This window comes from Uloborus diversus, chromosome 6 (genome assembly GCF_026930045.1).
Source record: "Uloborus diversus isolate 005 chromosome 6, Udiv.v.3.1, whole genome shotgun sequence".
In the NCBI taxonomy this organism is placed as follows: domain Eukaryota; kingdom Metazoa; phylum Arthropoda; class Arachnida; order Araneae; family Uloboridae; genus Uloborus; species Uloborus diversus.
The window spans coordinates 161652202-161659801 of record NC_072736.1 but is presented as its reverse complement, the minus strand read 5'-3'; positions in this window follow the sequence as shown (position 1 = coordinate 161659801).

Below are 7600 nucleotides of genomic sequence, written 5' to 3'. Positions count from 1 at the left end.
TTAACAATGATTTCCCCCCAAAAAGGGAGCAAAAGACCCTTTTAGAAACACCCGAATGCAACCAAAAGAGGAGGTGCACAACTAGACCCCACTAGGAGTCTACGTACCAAATTTCAACTTCCTAGGACATACCGTTCTTGAGTTATGCGACATACATACGCACATACGCGCATACATACATACGTACATACAGATGTCATGAGAAAACTCGTTGTAATTAATTCGTGGATCGTCAAAATGGGTATTTCGGGTGTCTATACGTTCCTAGGCATATATCCACTTGTGGTCGGGTTGAAAAATAATCTCAACATTCATTCGGGGGCGAGCAAAATGGAAATTAAGTAATGCTTCAACAGTATCCGTCCACATTGCGTTCAAACACTTAATGCATAAAATGTAAACGATTGCACTACAATTCATTAATTATTTTTGAAAGTTAATATTTAAACTACTACTTCGTTTCATTGCTTATGAAATTAATTTGCAACGTTTATCCCCAATTAGGTGCCTTATTCCTGTTCGATTTGATGTTTTTCATATCCCCCAAGCAGTTTCAGAAATTTTTCGTACCCAAAGTCGTAGGTTCCTTCATGGGGGGGGGGGGGAGAGCAATCATTCGGGGGGCTCTTCCCATCCCCTAAAATGGTTTTCTGTGTCCGTCCCTAGATCCATCTCTACCAATTAAACGAGCTGATGTGTGCATCACATGACTTCCTTTTACGCCAATTTAATGATAATAGCGCCTTGGAGTAAGAAAGGAAACGCTAAATATTTTCACCTATAGTTTCTTGCGAACCGAAGCAAAAAAAAAAAAACGTTTTACACAGATTTATTTCCCCATTATTGGCAATTTTAATGTGATTCAGAGGTTAACTCTTTAAATGTCACCAACATTGGCCGAATTAAAACCAGATTTAAAAATTTAAAAAAAAAAAAAATCGCCAAGTTTTTTGCCAAGTTGGTGACTAAACTTGGCGGCCAAAAGCTTGGCGATATATCGCCAAGTGTTTGACAAATTATAACACCACTTGAGTTAGCATTGAATTTAACAATGATTTCCCCCTAAAAAGGTGCAAAAGACCCCCCTTAGGAACATCCGAATGCAATTAAAAGGGAAGGTGCACAACTAGAATCCAATAGGAGTCTACGTAGCAAATTTCAACTTTCTAGGACATACCGTTTTTTAATTATGCGAGATACATACGTACATACGCACATACATACGTACATACGGTCGTCACGAGAAAACTCATTGTAATTAAATCAGGGATCGTCAAAATGGACATTTCGGGTGTCTGTACGTTCCTGGGCATATATCCACGTGTGGTCGGGTCGAAAAAAAAACTCAACATTCATTCGGGGGTGAGCAAAATGGAAATTAAGGCCGATTTTTGAGTGAAAATTTTTTTCGCGAATACAATACTTCCTTTTTTTTAAAAGGAAGTAAAAAACAATCAGTTAAATTGGCTCACCCAGTTGTATGGATGCAACAGCTCGGGGTTATGGAGTCGGAGTAGGACTGACTTTGGGGTGTTGAAGTCGGAGTCGAGAATCGAAGGTTTAAAGTTCCACGAGTCGGAATCGGAGTCAGTCATTTCCCCTCAAAGTCCGGAACTCTGCCAGTGCTTATGTCCGCCTAGTCGGAAACTAGGGCCCCGAGCCTTTGAGGGGTGGGGGGGGGGCGACACTGACGCAAAAGGAAAGAAAAAAGAAAGGAAGAAGGGAAGGAAAAAAAAAGAAAGGAAAAAAGAAAAGAGGCGGGGAACTCGGAATAAGAGAACACGTAAAGATTAAGTAAAATGTACTCTTTTTTTTTCTGTTGTGGCACTTAAAATAGAGTTAATTGTTTTTCTAGTAAGCAGTTTTGATTCTTTTCTTCCCCTCCCCCTCCCTTTTTTTCTTTTTTCTCTTCCTTTTCTTTACCTCTTTTCTATTAAATTTCTTCACTTTTTTTGGGGGGGGGGGCGGGAGGGGCCCGGTGACACAACTGGCAAGGGTTGACAACCTTGGCTCTCTACGGCCCTGGTCGGAGGTACTAAAACTTTCGGAGTCGGCCATTTTTCCTTCGACTCCGCAGCTCTAGCAACAACTACGGACGAGCAAACAAATAAACAAAAATCGTACTGTACTGCATGTTAACCTCTTAATTTTCAAAGCCAGTTAATACAAAAGAAAATTCATGAATGTAGTTGCCACGGCTTGTCCCTCGATACCTCAAATTCAATCTTTAAAATCAAAGAATAAAAGAGAACTTTACAGCAAACGCCTTTTTTGGATCCATTCTATTTCTTTGTTTTCAACATATCAAGCACTTCTCAGGAAACACTGCTAATTGATCTTAGTTAAAGTTTGTTATCGGGGAAAAGTTTCTTTTTACCATGGAGCACACAATTTATTTAATTAACTCAGCTCATAGTATTTACATACTGTACACGCTTTTTGGATTCTGAGTTGCTAATTATGTACTTAAAAGAAATTGCATTTGGTTCTTTGTTCTCTCAAGTATGTAAACATAATATTCCCTTGATTTTCTTTAAAAAGAGTTTTAAAGAGGAATATTTATTTTGTCTCCTTGCTGAACTCCTGAATGTTTAAAAAAAAAACTAATTTGTTTCTGGCTAATTAAGTTTTTCGCAATCAAGGATTTCAGCCAAGTTTTAAAACATTGTTTTTCATATTTTTGAAAAATTTCTTTTTCTCATTAGGAATTTCTATGTTTTTCAGTTAAAAACTCCGCATATCTAAAAATTAGTTATGCGTAAATTTCACACTATTCTTTCTTTTTATTATTATTTTTTTTAAATTTATTTATTTTATTTTATTTTATTTATTTATTTATTTTTAAGCAATCTTGATTGCTTATTGTTCTCACTTGACCGTCCTTGACGTTGTGGTTCCTTTTTCAGCTTGGACCAAGGGTCTCTGCAGCACCACCGCCTACCGGCCTTTGCAGGGGCGGCGTTAATACAGACTCACAGTGTGAGTGTATCTCTCACACATACACACATATACATACACGCCTACGTGCATACACACAAGTATACGCACACACACACAAGCATACACATGCACGCACGCACCTCCACACACACGCGCACACCACTTACACACGTAACCTTCCAGGAAAAGAGGCAGGTTTGGGGGGACAAGAGCCGTTTCTAGAAACAATAACTCCAATGAGTAGGGTCCTGTCGCAGCTCGTGATTGCGAAAAACAATTTGAATTCAAAATTTCAGAATTTAAATTAAGTTTAAATAGTTTTTTTTTTTTTTTTTTCACTTGACCGTTGAATGACTTCCGTCCTTTGATTTTATTTTTCTGTGCTTACAATGCAGGCGTCAATTTGCGCCTCGAAATCGAATCTTTATACATAAATGGCTACTTCTGTATGTACGTATGTCCGGGGTATTTTTCAAAACTACTGGACCGATTATAACCACTTTTTCACCATAGATAGCTACATTATCAGGGAGCAACTTAGGTTATAATTTATTCCTAAAAAACTTAGTTTAAAAACATTATGATGGAAAATAGTAAATGTCATGTAATTTCCCCATTAAATGATTAAATATAAAACCCATTGTTACAAAAATTCGTTGCGTTACTACAGCAATATTAAAAGTAATCATAATGAAAATTTTGAATCACGGCTTCTCTGGAGCAAGCATGACTTATTGCTTTCTTAGGATTTTTATCCTCATCTATATACATAAATGGCTACTTCTGTATGTATGTCCGGGGTAAACTTCAAAGCTACTGGACCGATTTTAAACTTTTTTTCACCATAGATAGCTATATATATTATCAGGGAGCAACTTAGGCTATAATTTATTACTAAAAACATAGTTTAAAAAAGTTATTATGGAAAACAGTAAATTTCATGTTTCATGTAATTACCTCCATTAAATGATTAAATATAAAACCCATTGATACAAAAATTCGTTGCCTAACAACAGCAAAAGTAATCATAATGAACATTTTGAATTAATTCTTCTCCGGAGCAAACATGAGTTTAAAGTCATTTAAACATTTGGAAACTACTTTTTGCACTTACGGAAACATAGTAGAGAGTTTTTTTTTTCTTTTTTCGTTTTGTGTGTGTGTACTATTTAATTAAATAAAGCGCACGTTTTTTTTAGTGATCTTTGTTTTTGTTAGTTCATATTTTGAAAATTCTTCAAATTTGTAAATGCTTGAATTCGTGCTTTCGTTTCTAAATGAATACTCGTTCGTTCTTTATACTTATTGCTATTTTAATTTTATGAGTAAGGAAGAAGCTCGATTTTTAATCACGTCAAAGCGGTGTGTTTTGAGTTCTTTCAATTAAAACAAAAAACGAAAGAAAGTAGCGATTTGTTTCTCACAACTATTACTGATCCAGGCACCGCCCGGTATTTTTGCTAGCTATTTATAAACTACCTTCTCGACTCTACACAATCCTTTTTACGCGAAAATGGTATCCAGCGCACAATGTCCAGTCCCTGGCATTCATTTGAATTTTGACGACATGAATTCTCAAATTATTGATGAGATAAAATCTATTAGTAGAAACATGAAGCTCAACGAGTAGGGTTCCATCGCAATTCATGATTGCGAAAAACATAATTTGAGAATTCAAGATCTCAAAATTCAAACTAATTTTCTTTTTTTTATACATAAATGTCATACACTGCTTAATTGTTACATTAAAAGCTCTACTTTTGTGCATGAAGTAATCGTCAAAAAATAAATTATCTATGCAGGCATAAATGTAAGCAATTGTAATTTTAAAAACAAGTTTCATTTTAAAGCCGAATTTATTTAACCTTATCTGATCGTTTAATATCAATTTAGCGTGGCTTACGCTCAAGGAATGTAACAGGGATCACAAAACGCACCCCTGCAACACAACTTTTTTAATGTGTTAAAACAAAAGCATTTTTAGGTTAAACTTTCTTTTTTTCGTACTAGGAACTAAGCAGCAGCGTACTAAGCCACAAATGAGTACCGGGAAAAAGCACTTGACCGGCGCCCAGTCCTATTTTCGTAACTCTTCCCCCCCCCCCCCCATACACCAAAAGCTGAACTAAATTAAATTTACCTAACTTCCTATTAGAGGAGTAGATAATCTTCAGCGCCCTGGGACAACTAAAGCTTTTGCGCCCCCTCCCATTTGTCGAAGCGAGAAAAAGTTTTTATTCCCATTACAGCTTTTATTTTACAAGTAACACAGTCTACAAACTAGTATGTTGTGGCCATCACGAAACTTTCTTCTATATATATATATATATATATATATATATATATATATATATATATATATATATATATATATATATATATATATATTCTGATCCCTCCCCATGCTTGATGAGGAAGCAATATTCCCAACAAAAACAAAATTACACATACAAAAACTTGACGACCATCCCAATGTCTGAATTATTGCAAAAGCAAAGCAAAGAGCGAAAATTGAGTTATTTTTAAAGCCTTGCTTGAATTAATTACAAATATTTTATTTGTTAACAAACATAAGATGGCAACAGTTAAAAATTTTAAATCATTGAGATAATATTTCCTATCATTTCCATACAATTAAAATCACGAGAAATACGCAGACGACAATCTATTACGATTTATCTTTCTTATTGTTGCATTAATAAAGCTATTTTTATTGGCCAAAAAAAAAAAAAAAAAATCAACACCTCTTGACTCAACGTTAAATCCCGGTTATCACAAATTTGCCATTTCAACTGCGCTTGCGCGCGGACTTAGCTGATTTCAAAACTCTTGCTCAAACTAATTAAAAACATTTTAAATTTGTTAATAAATATGAGAAGACAACAGATAAAAATTAGAAATTACAATGCTTTCTTTGATTTAGTTTTTACATATCGGTAAAGATTGAGTTTTGCGTCTTAATTAATAATGGATTCGGAATCTGATTTTTCTATCAAACAAAGACCCTTTTCAGGGCCAAATTTTTAACTTCAGAAGAGCGTACTCGAATTGCAGCATCACTTCCAATACAAAGTCGAACCCTCAACCTAAATACAAATGTATGATACTAAGCAGTTTACATATAACGTAAAACATCCGCAAAAGACGGATATCTGTACTAATATTCCAATCATTTTTGAAGTACACAACGTGTTTTACGTTTACGTTAAATAAATATTGCCAAACCAATAAATATTGAAGTGTCATTTTTCTCTTTTCTTTATAAAGATTATCAGTTGTTCATATCCGTAGTTTCATATAATGTATCCCGAAATCGCTGTGAAAATATTCTAATCGCATTCATTATTTTGTTGGGACTCTAGCTCAGCCTAAATATAAACAAGCAACACGAAATCTTAAAACAGGAAGCCCAAAAAGCAAAGTCCGTGCGCAAGCGCAGTTAAAATGGCAAATTTGTGATAACCGGGATTTAACGTCTAGTCACCTCTTGGAGCGATTGGTGTCAAAATTGAACCGAAGTGAACCATATGGATTCACATATACTCCAAATTTCAACCAGAACGTAGCATTACTTCTTGAGATAGGACACTCACAATGGAAAAAAAGAACGGGTGATTGCGCTACCCGCTTTTTACTTTCTTCTATATCTAATATATAGAAGAAAGTATTGGATTCGTGCAAATTTTCGAATTTCGAATTTTGACGGATTCGAACGTTTTGAGGTGTGCTAAGTCCATTTCGACCATTTTTGGAAAATGTCTGTCTGTCTGTGTGTGTGTGTGTGTGTGTGTGTGTCACGTCTGTGTGTGACCAGTTTTTTGTGGCCGCTCTACAACAAAAACTACCGCATGAAATCGAACGAAATTTAGTACACATATGTGCCCTATGTGAACTTGTGCCCATTAGTTTTTGGCACGAATTCCTCCAAGGGGGGTGGAGCAATGGGACGTTTTTCGAGTTACGCGTGCTTGCTATTCCTCAGGAAGTAACTGGCGGAATCAAACAAAATTTGGTCCATATGTTGGTATTAACAGGAACAGGTGCTGATTCAATTTTGGTGTCAATAACTCAAACGGGGGTTGAGCTATAGAACGTTTTTGTCGTCAATTGTGACTGCTGTATCTCAAGAAATAATGAACGGAATAAAAGAAAAATTTATCGGCAAGTAGCCCTTAGTGGGTATAAGAACTGATTTTATTTTTGTGTCAACAGCTAAAAAGGGGGGTAGCGCAATCACCCGTTCTTTTTTTCCATTTTGAGTGCCCTATCTCAAGAAGTAATGCTACGTTCTGGTTGAAATTTGGAATATATGTGAATCCATATGTAAACAGGCTTTGGTTCAATTTTGACGCCGATCGCTCCAAGAGGTGTTGATTTTTTTTTTTTTTTTTTTTTTTTGCGAATAAAAATATTTTTATTAATGCAACAATAAGAAAGATAAATCGTAATAGATTGTCGTCTGCGTATTTCTCGTGATTTTAATTGTATGGAAATGATAGGAAATATTATCTCAATGATTTAAAAATTTTAACTGTTGCCATCGTATGTTTGTTAACAAATAAAATATTTGTAATTAATTCAAGCAAGGCTTTTAAAATAACTTTCAATTTTCGCTCTTTGCTTTGCTTTTGCAATAATTCAGACATTGGGATAGTCGTCA